This window comes from Chaetodon auriga, chromosome 5 (assembly GCF_051107435.1).
Source record: "Chaetodon auriga isolate fChaAug3 chromosome 5, fChaAug3.hap1, whole genome shotgun sequence".
NCBI classification, from domain to species: Eukaryota; Metazoa; Chordata; class Actinopteri; order Chaetodontiformes; family Chaetodontidae; genus Chaetodon; species Chaetodon auriga.
In genome coordinates, this window is record NC_135078.1 from 21580526 (window position 1) to 21597654 (window position 17129).

General features: G+C 42.8%; 1 protein-coding gene across 1 annotated transcript in view; it reads right to left on the reverse strand.

The window, feature by feature from the left end:
- coro1ca (coronin, actin binding protein, 1Ca) overlaps positions 1-10322 on the reverse strand; it is a 32892-nt gene extending 22570 nt beyond the window's left edge. The window contains exon 1 of the mRNA XM_076730471.1: positions 10209-10322. The gene's annotated coding sequence lies outside the window, so the exon portion shown is untranslated. The remainder of the gene's footprint in view (positions 1-10208) is intronic.
- Between the last annotated feature and the right edge of the window lie 6807 nt (positions 10323-17129).

The window sequence follows — 17129 nt, forward strand, 5'->3', positions numbered from 1 at the left end:
AATTTAGCTGTTACAGATATGAAATCATGCATGGCCTATGTCTCACCAGAAATGTAAACCGACTTTGGAATATTTAGGGGAAATGTGTCATTTTCCAACAACCACCACATCTTTTCATGGTGGCGAATGGGCAACCATCAGGCAGGATTTCAGTTACCGGGTAGTTACCAATTTTTAACAGAGAAAATCTACTGAAGTCTGATATATTTAAGTCTCTCCAGTCATAATATCCAGTGTAAATAATTTCTGATTAGGATGTGAAAATATTCCAGGTCTACAAGCTGTTTTCCCTGCTGCTTCTCTCTCTCTCACTCCTCTCTTCAGTATTCCACATCCAACTCTCAGAATTAAGGATTTATTTCAACCAAACCAGAGTTGGTGGCAATTGCTGGAATGGTGGAAAGACAAACCAAGAAGATTTTGGCAAGTTTTTTTTTGTTGTCTGTCAAGTCTGAAGAGTGTTTTATGATGATAAAATGACTGTTTCTGTAAATGGAGTCTGGTGGCTTTGATGAGAGCAATATAACAGCTGTTTCTGGTTGAACAAAAAGGAGTTTACTCTTTAACAGAAAGGTCTATCTCTGCAGGGATCCTTTCCATAATGTTGTCAGACACTGGCGAAAAACAAGCACTTTTAGTGGATGTACACTGATGGTGCACAAATGTACAGAGGATTACAGCCCATTTCGTGGCCGGTGGCTGCATTGCTCTTGGTCAATACTGAACCAATTTTAAAAATTGATGTCCGCAATAGTCACGTGGACACAAAAATGGTGCAATACAGTTTCATGGTGGTGACACCCCTACCCCATGTACATTCTACTGAGCCTTCCCCATTCTTAATACAGAACCAGCTGTGAATCTATCCTGTTGCTCTTGGCTCTGTTAATTAGCAGCAGCACAGCACACTGTTTAATGCAGAGAGCTTTTTATAAGATGTGCTGTTTTATCGCCACAATAGTGTGACTAGCCTAGACAAACAATCGCTGCATTCTTGAGGTCAGTCTGGGCCTTCACAAAGATCCGCAGTCACACTATCCTTTAGCTCTGCGAACAGCAGGAAATGTTCAATATCACATGTTACTGCTGTAAACACCAACCACTCTGAAGAGAACAATTCAAGGCTAGTTCTGTCCCAATATGCCCAATATGATACCTGAATGTGACCTATGATATAGTCACAGAAAATAAGTCCTGTGCATTATCACCAAAACTGAAAAGAGACTTAACATCACTAATGTTCAGCATCCACCGTGCTGACTCACCGTTGTCCGTGCTTTTGTACATGTAAAAGTCATCTCGGTACACTGTTTTCAGACAAAGACTGATTACATTGCTTGGCCACTGCCCCTTCCTTTTTTTGACAGAAATAAAACACATAACACAAAAAAATCTCTTAATTTGTAAGAAACTAAGCGTGTTATCAATACTTACTAATGCAATAATTCCGAAGTGAAAGTCAAAGTACTCAGGTCCACACAGCAGCACAGAGTAGCATGAGTCAGATTTCACGAAACGAAAGAAAGAAAAGTTTACCGACAAGACAATGGCAGATAATTTAAACAAAAAAACGTGCCCACTGTCTTTGGACATAATGCTTGGTTACAACTAGTAAGTTAGTTAGCAGCCATGCTAACATCTGCATTTTACGGTAAAAAGACAATGTTTAATGCATTCCTCACGCATGCACTCTTGTGTTTTAGTTTTTTCAAAGACTAGAAAAAAAAACTCCACGCTCCAAACTCTTGAGATCAAGTATCGCTCGTCTTAGAGCCTCATGCACAACATGTAACATCAACATGTAGAGCAATGCTAAGCTTGACAGGCCTGTCAGTGCTTACAGTTACTAAGCTATGATTCTGGCTCGCTGCTCACTCCACATAAAACGCACCGGGGCTACATTACATCACTTCACAGAAAACAATGAGGGAAAAACTGCATCACTGATCTCTCTTAACCAAATATTCTCTGGACAGCTAAAAACACAAAAACACAGAATCTGTCAGCATGTGGTTCACTACTGAGCCTGCTTGCAACCAGTACCGATATTATCTTCACCTGTCTCTCCTCTGCTCCGCTCTGTGTGCATGGAGGGGCTAATCCCCGCCCTTGATGAAACACAAGGGTAGAGGATATCATTACCCCCACTCACCCAATAAAGACACCAGGGACAGCGGAATATGAAGGTGAATGATTGTGTGTCTTACGGTGGTTGGACACTTGACTGCACCAAACTTTTTTTAATTACGGAGAAGGTGAACATGGGAAAGGGGAACATAAGCTGCGCCATGACTCTCGCCTACTCCAAGCCCTGTCTGAAAGCACTGCACTCCACTCGTGTTACTTACCCGCTGCTGTGTGAGAGCGGGCACGATAATTATGCACTGCAAAAGCTCCAAAACACAAACAGAGCAGGACGGGAGGGCAAAAGAACTCATTGAAACACGAAGGTGTGAACGGAGAAGGATATCACACGGTGCGTGGGTGCGCACGGCCAGCACCTTAGACACACACTCAGACGCAGTGAACTTATGATGGAAGAGCCGTAGGGACCATCATTACGCACTGTGGCATTCTCAAAAACTGTAGGTTAGACATGACAGCTTGCAGTGCATGTATCAGCTCTCTATAGTCATGTGTGCATAATGAGCCCAGAGCTGACAGTGTGTCGCTGGTCGTCCAGCACGCTCAGTACTGAACGAGCTAGAGAAAACTCATGCAGATAGAACCAAATAACAGGACACAGTAAAGTCCATGAGCCTGAAGTATAGATGTCTTCCACAGCCATCCCCCTGAGGAGAGCTGTGGAGGAGGACAAAGCTCCATGGGAATGACCAGGAGGGGGTCCTCCCCTGCTTCATTTATCTGTGTGATAGTTTTACACAGCCAGTGAGCCAAATACTGTTCTTGTCAGAGGCTTCTCTTGGAATACAGTTTTTATCATTTAATATTTGTAGCTTCAAGGTCCCATAATTTGCCTGGAGACTTTTGATTTTGCAATTTTTATTAAAGTACTTTATTAAGGTTGCATGATTAAAATGAGCATGTGTGACGGGTTATGCCTCTTTGAAATGAACCGTTTTTATTGTTATAATAATAAAGGTGCTTTGTGAACATCTAAATCTTACCTTCTATGTACACTTCTCACATTATTTGAAACTGAAGCCTTGGGTCGGACTCAGTAATAGCTCAGTCTAATCAGCACTGCAGTGTTGAACAGTGCTGTCCAGGGTAGGGCACTATGAAAGAACCGATAACGTGGCAAAGGGTAAGAAGTCCATGATCAGAACTACTACTGAACACAGTAGTATAGTGATTAAAATATGAGTCACAATTTCAGAGGAAACTGGAATTTTTGCATATTGCCATTTTGATAATATTTCGATTAATTGTTCAGCCCTAGAGGACAGTCACTGTCAAAATGCAGGAAGCATCTAATGTAACAACCACCACAGCAGCAATTTTCCTCACCCAGTGGATCAAAAGGTAATTAATAAACCAAGTTATAATTCAAAACTGAATGATAAAGTTACATTTCTATCCATCAAAATGATAAAAACCAAAGCCATAAAACACAAAAAACCCCAAATAACTGCAGGAGCTAATTAAAGAGTCAACGCTGAAGCCTGTAAATCAGGTATTTAGTATTCAGATTTTATGACCCATTCCCTCTCCCAAACATTAATGTCATAATTATGATCATGACATTTGCATGCAACCAAGTCAGCAGAGGCTGTGCGAAGGCAGTAAAAGGTTGGCACCAGTCTGACAGCCTCAGACATTCACCAGAGAGAGATAGAGACACACCTTGGGGGAAGGCCATGTTACTCAGTGACACTCTCCTGAGATTTACAGCTCACTGATGCAGCCCTAATTCAAGCAAAAAGACCTCAAGTATCTGTTGGGCAAATCGGGTGAAAAGAGAGCCGTGTACCTTATTGCCTCCTGAGCCAGCAGAGCTGACCTTGATGTGCAGAGACAGAAGGAGGACCCCACAGCCTGAGGAAATCACCAACAGGAAATGGGACCAGTGTGACACAGTTTTTAGCATCCTTCTCTCCATTCCTCAACTCCATTTACATCTGACAATTCTGTTGAGGAAACCTGGGTGTCACGGCAAATCGAGGGCTACACTTGACTTTCGTTGGTTATTCTCACCGCACTTTCAAGGCTATAAACACAAACGATGTGGAAAAGGAAGGTGAAAATGGAAGAATTTAAGGTCTTCGTTGAGCTCAGTGTGTTAGGCCGTGGACGGTTTCCCTCATCTCTACCTCACAGTCACAGTACAGACTGCTGCCTTCCATTAAAGCAACGGGAAATTGTTTTGCTCTGACATAAGACTGCAAAACAGCTACAGAGAGGAAGCAAGTAAAAAAAAGTAAGCTTACGGAGGGCTCATGTTTGGTCTGTGTGCCAGAATGTCCCTCCTACAACATTTGCTATTGCTGGAAGAAAGAGCACCTTGTCCATCACTTGATCCAAGACGCATCTCAGTAACTGAGCACTAAAGTCAATGAGGCACTTGAGGGTGACCATTGTCCAGGAAAATCTAAATTTCTCCTCTTACTTTGTGCTACTGAGTCATCAGCGGTCCAAATGGGACATCACCATTTGGAAGCAACTGTGTATAGATTTTGAAATATGTGCGTAAACATGCAACATTAAGACACGTCCTCAGTGACAGGACACATGTAATGCTGCCTATCCCTGTCACATTCAGTTATGTTCACACGCTGAAATTAAAACGTGGGGCCACCCCCATTCTGTCAACAGCTATTTGTACTCAAACTAGTTTCTCACTGTCAAGGCACTAAACAGTAATATTATTACATATCATTGCCCCACCCTGAAAATAAAGACGCGGTGGTAGGAAAGAAGCTGTTGTTTACAAAGAAGTCAGAAGACAAAACTCAGGCTTCAGTTCCAAGAGAAACGTCTGGACGGGGATGAGATTTACTTAAGTGTTTACCTACAACACTTGGACAATAGGATCCCTGCTACGGCAGATAAACAGCATAACCAGGATTAAAACTCACTGCCTAATACGGCAATGTGAAACCCAAAGATAAAGCCTTATTCCAAACAGCCAAAACAAGAGTGAACAACGTTTGTCAATACAAACTGTATAGACAGCCTTGTTATCTTTCCACCTCCTAGCTGCTGGGGTGCAAAACTGTCCCTGATGCTCAGTACTTCATAGTGCGCTTGGTGAATGAGATGTGACATAACATGAAAATCCCAGCCACAAATCAGGATGAGCTGATGTGGGTGAGGGAGGGGCAGCAGAATTAGAGCAGAATTATGACAAAGCCTAAACGGTCTCCACATTTCCCCAGTCTCCCGTATTTTACAAAAATACTGCATACTGTGTACGTGCATCAAAGTATTACCAGTACTACTCCATAAGCTTTTATCATCACACATGCCCAGTATAAATGTCTCTGAAATGCTACTTCCTGCGGTTGTTGCCCTGAAGGGTTATGGACTGTAGTGTTGACAGAAAACAGACTGGTTGAGCCTGACAAGGCAGCAAAAACCCACAAGTCCTTCCATAGCCTTAAGGTGCAGCCTGAGACAATGACACGTCCAAACAGAAATCATGTTAACACACACACACACACACACACACACACACACACACACACACACACACAAATAAGTAAGCAAGTAAGTAAGTAAGTAAGTAAATAAATAAATAAATAAAGACACATGGTTGGCAGTGTACCTTGGTAAACCTTGATTAAAACCATTAATTTTCAGGAGAACTGTTTGACTAATTGATTAATCAACAGGCTTAAACACAACAAAATATACAAAGTGGCTGCAGCAGGTGCAGTGACCTAACAATAATATGCATCTTTTCACTATAAAGCAGAAGTATACACCTTTCAAGTTCATCACAGCCCATTTGTCTCATCTTGAGCCATTTATCTTGAAAATGGCATGTAGTCTAAAGCAGAGAGCATGCACAGAGCCCGAAATGGCTACATGCAATCAGCAAATAAAACAAGGCTCAGCCATGTTTCTCAATAGGTCTTATCTGCTACATGTTTCGTTTTGCAATTCCTTTGTTTGTTGGTGTATTTCATCATTGCTGTAATTACCGACTTCCGTACAATGTGGCTGCTCACGTCATCTTGGGAACCACAGTTCAGGTCACTGTTGGTCATGCATATAAGGTACATCCCTCAAACAACTGGGAGTCTCACTGGCCAATAATACACGGCGAGTCCAGCATGTGATGAATGTATACACATTAGACAGAACCTGCATTTTATTGTAAGAAAGTTCCAGACTGTGACTTTAGAGACTTAACAGCCATAATGTTCACAGACTTCTCTTTCCCACACTTTGCGGCCCACGCCACCCCTCACCGCCACTACACACACATCAGTGATGCTGCCTCAGTGCTTCCCATTCACTGGCTGCCTTTTGCCTTTTGTCACCAAGACCGCACGAGACGCCACCTAAATCCCCGTCCTGTAACCAAGGCCACGGACCACCATTGTAATCAGATTCCAGCTACATTCCAGTGCTTTTTGCAACAATGAGATAAGGTGCTGTTTTTTCACCTCTGTGCAACCCCAAGTGACCATGCAGCCTTTGCTTCGCTAGATTTAAATGCTGGAACACAATACATTACGCACCAGTGTTTCAAGGAATGCTATTCTATTCTCTTGTACTTGCGAGAGGAAATGAGATTTACAGACACATGAGCAATGTGGCTCAAGGTCCAACTCAGAGCTAGATAACACAAACAGAACCAATTAACAGCTCCTACCAAATTTCCCAAACTAGGTAATGGTAATGTATCTATAGCATGTAGTGTGTCAGACAGATTGACTAGAGGCTTCAACACCAGAAGTAAAATGATGAGGCTTTTCCAACTTCCTCATTCCAAAACAGACTCTTTAGATTCAGACATAGGAAATATAAAAGTGTCAGAAAATGTCTGTATGTTTAGTGTGACACTCACCATGCCTTAAACTGCACTCTCGCACAAACCTCCTCCCCAACTCTCTATCGATGTCTGTGCTATGAGACTTAAAAGACAAACTCCTAAACTTCTTATGCTACTTAAAAGTCAAGATTTATAAGATACCCTATAAAAGTACTCAAAACAGGAAAAGCTGCAGTTTTTATGAGTCTCTCTGTGTGTGTAGGATTGTTTTTGTATCGCCAACACAACAGCATACACCTCTCCTATCAGGTGGTCAACAGAACAGATGCCACAAAAAGAGGACAAATGGACAAAAATTTAAGTCAATCCCTAAATATTACAGCCTGAGAGTACAAAGCATGTCCCTTCCTCTTCCTGATCAGCTACTTCCCCCTCCCCCAATGAGCAATGCACAAACCGCTGCTCCATTTCAACAGATGTTGTCAGCTGTGGTGGGAAAGGCCAATGGAAGAAATAGTATTAGTCTGTGTGCGTCTGCTGGAATTGCTAAGCTACAAAAGGGGAGGTTGGTCAAAACAAGAGAGAGAACTCCAACCAAACTTATTCCTAAAAACTCTGTGACATAAATGCTAATGAAAGGAAATCATAGTTTACAGTTCACTACTAACTGTGGCTTTTAAATCCACTGCCGGTGGGATGTGTGTCTGTCTTCTACTGTGTAACCAATTAACAGGACAGATTTAGACAGGTGATCCTCTTTATCACCAGTCTCGTCCAAACAAACAAACACACCAATATGCCAAGTAGGTGGTTGGTTAATGAGATGTTTCTTCCCACCTGCCCTCAGAAAAACCTACTGGCCATCTTGCCTGAAGAAATACATTTGTAGCACATCAAACCTGTGATATCAGTCATCAATTAGTTGAATTTTCAAGTTATGGCATGTCATTCTGAGGGATTCTAGTAGAAAGTGTGGGCTGAGATAACATCGTGCACAGGCAGGAATGGACACAAACTGAGGTATGTCAGACATGTTACAGGAATGCAATCTTTGAGAGTGAACTGTTGACCAAATATTTAGCTTCTTTTACACAAAGCTGATTATTCAAACATACTGATTTAAGAACAGCAGAGATATCAGAACGTTACTAAGTTACTTTCTATCTTATGTACGCATTTCCTCGTCCATAAAACAAAGCCTGAATTGTTACTTCTTAAAAAATTCAGCACAATAATGAACAATGACTTGACATGACTGGCAGTAAACACCCTCCATCAACACTGATGAAATAAATGTAATGGATATGTTGGATACTGGATATAAATGTAATGATCTTCCTGAAACCAACTCACAACGTTAAAAATGCATTCGAGACTTCACTACAGCCCACATCAGAATGCCTTGCTGCAGCCGATAGGAACCAACACTCCCTCGCATCTCATGCTTAGTTTCCCTCTGCTTCCTGACCCACTTCCTCTCTCAGCCCAGCCATAGGAAGGCACGCTATGCACTTCTAAAGACCTTGTACTGCAGCACAACCAGTAGAGGTTGATGCGTCTGGAATGGTTAACAAGCCCAAACACAACTGTAGTACCACTGACTGTTGACCCTGGGGTCGCTCTGTCAGCCTTCACCTGCTCTGCATCCCACAGCGGGTCTCGGCCAGGGAAACTCCCGCAACTCAAACGCTGATCACACACGGAAGCTGAGTAACCTAGTTCAAGACAGGGACAATATATTCAAATCACGCTGCCCTTTCGGCACACTAACCACAGTCATTACAAATCAAACTGCCCTATTGTCATGAGCAAGAAAATGAGCCAGTAGAGACTTTCAGATAGAGGGGTCACACAAAGGACTACTTGGGTCAACACCCAGCCACTAAGGCTCGACCTGAGAGACTATTGACAACTGCCAAACGAGGAGGGGAGCGCCCCGCAACCTTCAGTTTTGCTTTAAATTTTAGTATACTGCTTTTCTAGAATGGCATTGGTATTTGAGAATCACATTACTCACAGCTCTGAGGCAGAACAAAGTCAAATTAGGCATGAGCCTAATTTATAATACTTGTGACCAAGACGGAAAGAATTAGTCAATTAATTGATTGGATCAGGGGACAGGAAATGAATTAACTGCGTCATTTTTGCAACCAAAACTACCAAATTCTTCTGTTTTGCGTCATTGTTGATTGAATATGTACCAGATTTGAACCAATGTTTGAACAGACAACAACAATAATAATAATCTATAGTTGCAGACCATCTTATGACACACTCTAAACATCAAATTTTCCTGTAATGTGCAGACACAATTTAATTATATCATCTGTGGAAACTTCAGCATTTGAACACAAGCAAGACTTTTTAGTAAATAATGTATACTGTCTTAATTTGCCGTGAACATTACTGAACCAAACCCTTGATTTGTTGTAAAAAGGGCAGAATTAAAAACATCTGTCAACATAATACTGATGGACTCAGCAACAGTGAGGTGCAGCCACACGATGTTTCTGTCTGTCACTGACAGTGAGAACTGGAGGAGACTGAGGTCGTTATCTGCACAGATTCTGCATAATTTCATCCCAGCGGCTCTCCACGTGTTATGGCCAAACAAGCAGAGCTGGTGGAGGGACACAGTGATTATGCATCTGGGTAACATTTGCTGGATGCAACGACCACTTCTATGCTTTGACCCTTTTCCATTCATCTTCCACACCAGTGTGTTAGTGGGTCAAATCTGAACCTGGCATCTGGATGATTATCGCGGATATTGGATTTAAAGTTTAACAAAATAAGAATCGTCTCTGAAATGAAAGAGTTAAATCTTACATTATTTTTATATCTGCTGCCTACTATTCAGTTTGAATAGTCTACATTAACAATCAGGATGCCAAGGGCCAGGGCGCGGTTGTTGCTGCCTGCACCTCCGTGTATGTGGATCCACGGAGATAAGTTTTCCTGCCGCACTGTGGCTTAGCCACCCCACCCCGCTCAATAACGTTCAGCAGCACATTTCATGTGGTGAATTATCCACCCAACACCAGACGGAACAAAAACTGTGCTCGAAAAGAGCCATTTCTCTGGTTATCGCTGAGAAACTTTTTGTCATTGTCCGTTACCCGCCGCCGAAAGCTAACGCTAGCTAAAAAACACTTCCCATTCCTGAGATCCTGATTCATTTTAGCTAGCGCGTGCACTTTCCCGTCTGGATGGCTGGAGGCGAACAAACGAAGACCGTTGCAACAGACTATAAGGGGAGGACAGCGTAACAAATTCTAAACAATCCACAAAATCTTTAACGTACCTTCTGAGAGGGAAATGAAAGTATTCCGGAAAGCCGAATGATATAACACAGCCCAACGCGTATCCCACTGGAGTCCTCCCTCTGCCGGAGCCGCCGCTGTGCTGACACTCGCTCGGTCTGCTCTTTCCCTACTCTGCCGCTAGTCCCGCCCACTGCCTAGGCTTGGCGAGCCCAGTGTGGATAAACGGGTTTTGACGGACAGCACCGCTAGCCAATCAGAATAACGTTTTAGGTAACAGGAGCAGAACTCACGCCTCCTTTCTCCAGGTTTACCGTTAGAGAAAATCACCATCCGTTGTGAGTTTATGGTGCCTTTCTGACATTTTTATCTCCAGTGCTATTGTGATGTACATATTGTTTTGTTTTGTTTTGTTTTTTTTAATATATTTACCATCTATTTATCATGCTTATATTATAATATAATATATTATAATCAACAAAAGATACAATGTAATGAATTGTAATTTAATTTAATCAATTAATAGGTTTTATGTTATTTTCTTTTAGGTACACAAGTACATCCTACTCACTCATTTGACACAATTTAGGAGCAACCCAATGAGCCAAGAGAACCCATAATATATACATAAAGAAAATATCAGGGTGAGACAATACTGATGAATAAAATAAGGTAAAATGGTAGAGTGTGTATTTATGTGTGCAATTGTAAGTGAAATGAGGTAAAATATGGATTCTGAATATAAGGATATAAACACAAGTATTTCTGCTGAATAGTTCTATGTGAGAAAGCAATTCCTTGATCCACTTAGATTTTTATGCAGGATGCATCTAATGTCCATGAATATAACCTCAAATATACAGTCTGTGGTAGACAGTGGAACAATGGAACATGTTTGGACAGTATTACTGCTTTAGGTATCATTTCATGATATCAAAAATATATGCAAGGAACACAGTGTACCACAAGTGTTTTACAGCACCACTAGATGGCATTATTTCACAAATGCAGAATGACGGAGCCTTTATACAGAAGAAAACAGCTGTATTCCATCATACAGTCCATTTTTCCTCCCCCTCCTTCAGTCTTATAGATGAGGGTTGATGCAAGTGTTTGTGGTGAATCTAGCAGCCCAAATTCTCCTGGTTCACCCACCAGGAAAGCAGATTTTATTGTTATATTGTCTTTTCAATGATTGATGACTCACTGATTAAATTACCTGCTATCCTGTTATCCCCAGTGTGTTCTGCCCTATCTATATTTTCTTATCATTTGATTCTATAGTATGTAAATGCAAGCAAGCTAGATTTCATCCTTACCTTTTCTAACCGATGGCTTCCTCTCGATTGCCTTGTCTGGGGATTTCTGAGCTGAATCGAAAGCCGCCTTCATCTGTGCCACCTTCACAGACTGGCCCTGCTCATCAGACTTGACCTCAGCGGACTTTGGCCAGTCCTGGTGCTGCAGTTTTTCATGCAGTTGAATGGTCTCCTTTATGAGTTCTGAAACAGGCCTAGATTTGGGAGTGCTTTGGGATTTATCTCTCACTGAGACACTGTCATCGCTCTTTTTGACAAGTTTTTCTTCAGGTTGGTCTGGTGTCATATTTTCTGCGTTGAGTGTCATATGAAGATCCTGCTTAATACCTGCTGTGACCTGGTGGCTTTCTTCTGATGTAACCGTGCCAGCTACAACTAAAACGGCTCCAGCTTCCATAGCTGGTGCAGCAGTGTCTTCAGTGGAGGCCTTCACCTTCTTCCTCCTCACAGATGGATCATCTGCGCATGCAGAACCAGATAACTGCAAATCAGCTTTGCTCTGACTGTCACTCTTTTTTTGTAGAGGTGGCCTTACAGTACTGGGATCTGTCTTCTCAGTTGTAAGTAAATGGCCCCGGTCTGCAACTTGCTCATCAGTTTTTGTGGGTGGAGACTTTGCATGAGACAGTGACGAAGGTGCAGATTCCTGAGCGATCACACCACTCACCTCACATGACCTGCTTTCATGTGAAACAGCTGATTGTAAGTTGTCTGAGGACGGGTTTTTCAAGGCACTCATATTTGGCTTCATCTCCACATCCTCCATAACTGAAGCATCTGTCAGGTTGATGTTCTTCTTTGAACTCTGAGAATCAGCTTTGGAGTAATGTGGGTTTGTGAGTGAGCTCTCACACGTGGTATTTCCCATCACTCCAGGCTGAAAACAGACTACATCTGAGGTGTCAGACGTGTCTGTCTGTTTCATGCCCAGGCTCTTAATGTGACGATCTTTGCCTGCAAGGGTTTCTTTAGGTGGTGTCTCTTTCAACCCCTTCATGTCACGTACTGACAGAGGTGTATTTACAGCTGACTGATCGAGTTTATCGGTAGATAGCTCTGCTGCTGCATTTTCAAGCACCCTCTTTGCAGTGACATCCGTGGTGTCTTTGTCGTTTATGTCAACCTCTTTTATTTCTGAAAGCTCTGCGGTTGTCTCCTTTCTATTTCTCTTCAGTAGCCTCTCCAAAATAGAACTGGGTTCAGTGGGTGAAGCTGGGTTTGGTGCTGAATTCGAGCCTATCTTTTGATTTGCAGTTGCTTCACTTGTGTCCATCTGTAGATAAGGCCTCAATGACTCCCTTTGATCATCGGTATCTACGACCTTTGGGTGTGTTGAAGAGTAGTCATTCAAACCTGGCTTCATCTCAAACGTTAGCGTTTCCTCCTTTGTGTTATTCTCTGTTCTCTCCTTTGGAGGTCTGCAGTGAATGGTATCACTCATGTCTGATAGAGACTCTTTCTGCAGACTGTTTTTCAAAGGATGTTGGGGTTGAGCTGTGGGCGGTCCCTTCCTCTCAATCAAGCGGCCCACTGTTCCTGCACAGAGTTGAATATCTTCATCGTCAGCCATGATGTCGTCATTCTGATCCTGTTGAACAGACAGTAGCACGTCACTTCCAGCGTGAGCTCCATATCTGCTCATCTTTGTCATCATAGAGTCCTCTTCAGTGTTTCTGATTGCTTCCTCTGAAGTAACAGTAAGGCCATACTTGTCATCTGAAACTCCAGCTGAGAAGCTTTCATCTTGGCTCTCATCATGTGAGATGGTTCCCTTGTCCTGATACTCCATCTTGATCTTTGAGGATGTGTGAAGCCCCTCCTCAGTCTTCTCCTCTCTCTTGATTTGATTGTACAGCTTGTATGCTCTGGCTCTCTCCTGAGTTCTTGTACTACTCTTTTGGTTCTCGTCTGTCTCCTGTGGAACCACCGGAGTGGTCCTGCCTCCTTCTCCTCTTCCTCCTCCCTCCTTTCCTGCAGCCCCTCCCTGTCTCACCTCCCTTGCAGCGAAAGGACTCACCCACAAATTTATGTGCTTCTCGGTGGAAGGTGTTGTTGGCTCCTGGCCGGGGCTCCCGTCCAACTCCTGAACGTCTGGCTCCCCTGAATTTTCCCTGGTGTTACCAGCCTCCTCCTCACAGGAGCTTCCTCCCTCCATGACATCACCTGTATGACTGCCTGCACCGTCAGAGTCGGGGCTTGGCCTTGTCTCCTCCGGTCCTTCACTAAGGACCTGCTCTCCCCCTTCCAGTTTATCCTGGTTCTGTCCCATTGTGGTCTGTAGAGAAAGACATAGTGTGAAAATCACAACAAGACACCAATCCTCCTAAATTATGCCATGCGTTAGAAAGGGCAGCCCAGATGTAGTTTCTTTTGCCTGCTGACCATGATTGATCTGTGCTCTACCAGAGCCTCTGTTATTATGAGCATCCCCACTCATATTTCCTGTTTGAATAATATACTGAAAACTGGAAGTTGCTGAAAGAGAAGAGGAGCAGACACCTTTAGAAATGGTTTCAGTCTTTGGAAGAGACCATGTAGCATGTAGCAAACAACTCATGGTCACACAGGAGCTGTTTTCATGGAAGTGGTGAATTGGAGCATCTTATGACACTAACTGCTATAGTATACCCTCTGTTGGGTTATTCATGAACTTGTCCTGTTGCTCAGCTTTCAGTTAAATTACAGTCACAAGATTTTGCATCAATCTGACTGAATTTGAATCCTTTGTTTTGGACTGATACGTGATTCAGCAGAATCACCAGGGCATTATTTTCCTCTCACACTCCATGCGATGGTGTATTTTCACTCACGCAAACTGAATAGATTATTTGAATTTAAGACATAAAGCCTCATCTTTGGACTAAGAGTGACAGGAACAACACGAACGCTGAGTCTGTCTGATTGGTTAAACCCTCTCTGTTTGTATTGAAGGTCTTGAAAAGTCTTGTGACTGCTTGCATTTTGCAAGCCAGATTGTTTTCCTCATACTTCTTCTCATCAGGATTTCTTGCTGGTTTGGTTTCATGTGACCTAATTCATTGATTAGGTGCCAGTAAGTCTGTTGTGTGTGTGTGTGTGTGTGTGTGTGTGTGTGTGTGTGTGTGTGTGTGTGTGTGTGTGTGTGAGTGCCCACATGTTGCATGTATGAGGAACACATGGTAAAATCAGTTCATGCAAATATTCCATGCAGGAACGGGAAAAAAAAGCCCTGCATCATATTAATCTAACTTTGAATATGTTTTGTATTTAATTGGGCTTCTCTCAGGAATATTATCCTGCTATTGACTGCAGTTATTGCTTATATAACAATGATGTTGGTGATTACAACGCTAATGATGATTAATGGTCAAAAAGTATTAGTAGTAGCAGTAGGAGGAGGTGATAGCTAACAAGAAAGCAGAGCGAGGCTCATGTTGCAGAGACAAACTTTTCCATGCGATCGTCTAATTGTTTAATGAGTTTTCATCCACCAAACTGCAGCAGTAAGCAGAGAACATGGTGGGGCACAATGAACAATGATCTGGACCATGAGTCTGTTTCCTGTCTGTGGCCTCATCCCCCCTCTCTGTGACAACATATGACTGCCGTTGTCTTATCATCTGACAGGCCTGCTCACTGGCCAGACACATGGCTAAGGGAGCTAATGTTATCACCCTACAATGGTGGCATAGCTGTGTGAGAAGATACAAATACGTTGTTTTTCGTGCTGCGATGCTCAGAGAGAGAGCAGAAATGTGCGAGGACGTCAATAAAACAGGTTGCAGAACAGATTAGGTGGACTCAGGATCAGAATCAGGTTCATAGTAGACCTCAGTGGAATTTGCATTCATTGATTATCATCCACCTACTCTCAGCCGGAGTAGGGAACCCCTTCCCCTAAGGCAGTCTATCCCTGTTAACAACTGCTCTATTATCCTGTCTCATCCTGCCTGAATGCTCAAAACTGATCACTTGATCACCATGTGCTCTGCTGCCTCAACATATCCAGACAGGAATTCATAACCAGTGAGCCAGGAACCTCTCCCAAGTCTAAGCAAGTCTAAGTCTCTGGAAATCAGACAACTTATCGTGTTTTAGCAGCTCCGGGCTCTGATTAGTACGACACAACAAGCTGGGCACAGCCCTGGCTCTTGACAGCTCCCTACTCTTCCACTGAGATGCATGTCATACTGATCTCTACATATGTTGAGGCTGACACTTACCAGTTAGACGTCGTAGCCGAGTCGATCGCTCTCTCTCAGGACCGACAGAGTGCTCTTTGTTGGTTGTTTGGTGATGTTCAGTCCTCCCTCAAGTGCACAAGCAATGGGAGCCTTATATTATCGTTCCATGTGATGTCACAGCACATTTGACTAACACAATCAGGGGAACTTGTAGCTTTGCTTCTTGCTCTCTCGAGAAACCTTGGAGAAGTTATCTTTAATATCTCCATGTCTTAGTTTGTTTATGTTGATTCAGGTTTGTGGAGAATGTGGAGATTTCGGATACATAAGAGCTGACCTTTTCAGCACCTACTGAAGTGGAAGACAAGGGGATAGAAGTGGATGTTATGGTCAGTGACCAGTAGAGATCCTGATAGTAAGAATGAATTTAAGGGATGGCCTAATTTTTTCTTTTCCTTACACAACACTGCATGCCGGTGTCATGGAGTGCACAGATACTACTTCACTCCCCAAACCTAGTTAAGATAAGCAGGAGAGGAGTATAAAAAAAAGAAAAGAAAACAGGGTCAGTAGCTGTAGCCAACCTGGATACATCCAGGAGTGTGGGAAATCATCTGAAAAATAGCTCAGACCTTTTTTCTTTTGTTTCTCTTGGTCTCTCTAGTAACGTCCAAAACAGGATACGTCCTCAGATAATAAAACAAAAGTGGAGGTTCAGCAGCCAAGAATTCACCGGCAGAAGAAGGGGAAGACGGCCCACACCCAGAGGCTGCACACTGAGGTCTGTCGTGTTGACAGATGGGCAGCTCATGTTCTTGTCAACCAGTGTTTTTGTGTTTGAAAAGGGTTGCAGGTCACTCTCAATCTTGTCTAGACCAAAGCCAATCTGTCTCTAATTTAAGATGGTCATTAATTCAAGTCGGACTCCACAGGCTTCTTGGCACACCGACGAACTTTACAAAGCTTCTTATTTAGTCTCTGTCATTTCAGTGTTTACAGGTTTACAGTAGTCAGACACATTTGTTTTCCATTTCACATTTCTGGAAATACCAGTCTCAGATTTCACAAACATGCACAAGAAAACAGACGCTGAAATGCTTTATACCAGTGTCACTTCACACAGACCGCCTCATTACCCCCCAACCACATGCTATACTGTACACAGGGCCAACCATTCATTACACAGACATGCACAGTCATATAGGAGGAACAAGAGCGTGTAACTTAAGTAATTCACTGATGTCATGCAAACAGTGACGGGAAGCCAAATGTTATATAACCTGGCTGTTAGAGAACGGCTCTCCTGCCAAAGCATACAGATGGGGGCACGATGATGTAATTTCAGGATACAGACACCATCACAGTCGAGTCACTGCACAGATATTTAGCTATTGCTATGATAGGGCTGAACATTTAATTGAAAAATGTTACCAGAATCGCAATAACAAGTGCAATATCCAAATGCCAGGAGCTGCAATTT